This window comes from Myotis brandtii, unplaced genomic scaffold (genome assembly GCF_000412655.1).
Source record: "Myotis brandtii unplaced genomic scaffold, ASM41265v1 scaffold68, whole genome shotgun sequence".
NCBI lineage: Eukaryota > Metazoa > Chordata > Mammalia > Chiroptera > Vespertilionidae > Myotis > Myotis brandtii.
In genome coordinates, this window is record NW_005370657.1 from 2,396,313 (window position 1) to 2,397,883 (window position 1,571).

Sequence of the window (1,571 nt, forward strand, 5' to 3'; positions counted from 1 at the left end):
GGGCAGCGGGTTTGTCAAGAAGAGTGCCCTCCAGGAAGAAGCAGGGAGGTGTGAGCCAGAGCCCGGCTGGCTCCGAGCCTTGTCACCCCCACACTTGCTCATCCTCACCCCCTCTCACGAGGCAAAGGAGCAGGGTTAGGAGCAGCCTGGAAGCCACCACACAGCTACTAACGCGGTCACCCTCGCGGTCTAGGCCACCGTTTATCGCCATGTTCAGTCGAGGCCACTCCCTAGACTAGGTCTGCGATGCGGGGAGGGCTCTCGGCTGCCTCTGCCAGGTGGCCCCCCAGGGCGTGGTCAGGGAGCTGTGGTCACCCCTCCCCTTCCGCTGATGGCCGCCCTCACCCAGGTCCCAGCGGAGCTGCTGAGATGTCAGTCAAGGGAGAGGGGCTGCCGGGTGCTCCTGGTCGAGATAATCTCACAGCCAGGGCGTGGAAAAGGTCAAAGGCCAGAGCGCACTGACCACGTGGCCACAGGAGGAATCGGGGCTCTGCCTCCCCTCTTCCTGCCCCCCCGCCTGCTGGATGCCACCGTCTGTCGGCCTTCAAGTTACACAGGTCACCTGGCTCTGAACCAGCCACCCACCCACAAAGCAGCAGTAGACACATGTTCTCCGGGCCCATGGGGCTCCCCTAACTCCTCAGAAACTCAACTAGCTTATGCCTGCGGGCACATGTGAGCCCGTCAGCTCTCCGGGCCCTGGGTCAGCACCAATCCCAAAGCCCCGGGGCCCTGCGGGCTCCACGCACTGCGTCTCCTGCCGCCTGGCCGCGAGGGAGGCACGGGAAGGCCGGTCTCACCAGGGGTGTCCTCAGGTTTTGGGGAGGCGAGGCGACCACACCCCATTGGCCAGAAAGCAGGAGGTATTACAATGAAGACGCAGGGGGTGGCCCAGGGGCAGGCGGCGAGGGCCTGGGGTGGCGGGGGACAGGTGCGTGAGGTATTTTTCGCCTGCCCTGCTTCCGAACGGGGCTGGTTCCTGTGGCACCGTCACCCTGTGCCCTCCCGGGGGCCGCAGGGAAGGGGGCCTGTCCCTGGTGGGGCTCCCCCGTGAGCCATCCTGGGGGGGGCACCTCACTGCTCTCCAGGCACAGCGGACCCCGTGCGCATGGCAGATGCGCGTCAAGGTGGACTCCGAGGCGGCGCTGTGTCCACTGGCCACTTGGGGCAGAAAGGTCAGTGCTGGTCCCGGTTCGACGACCAGGGTCAGACGGGCTGTTCCCATGAGCGGAGGCGGCGGGACGCGGCGGGCCCTGCTCAGAGCCTCTCTCCTCGACGACCTGAGGCCAGTGGCTGTGGTCCCGGGTCAGGCTCCGGGCAGAGGCAGTTGGCATTGCTGATGGCACGTGGGCACTGCAGAGACGAGCCCTTTGGGGGATGTGGGTGAGGTGGTGAGCACAGCGTCCTGGGCAGGGAGCGCCGGGCACGCTGCCCCTGACCTCAGGGCGTCCGTGTGTGGATCCAGTGGCGAGTCCCAGCTCGGATGCTCACAGCGGGTGGGGAGCCAGGCGCGGTCCACCTGGGCCACCGGCTCTTCCTCCTCAGCCGTCGTGAGATGCTGGGGCACCTGA

At 66.8% G+C, this 1,571-nt stretch overlaps 1 protein-coding gene across 2 annotated transcripts in view; it reads right to left on the reverse strand.

Annotated features, from left to right (window-relative positions):
* MVB12B (multivesicular body subunit 12B) overlaps positions 1-1,571 on the reverse strand; it is a 148,631-nt gene that overhangs the window by 16,871 nt on the left and 130,189 nt on the right. The gene's annotated exons all lie outside the window — the stretch shown is intronic.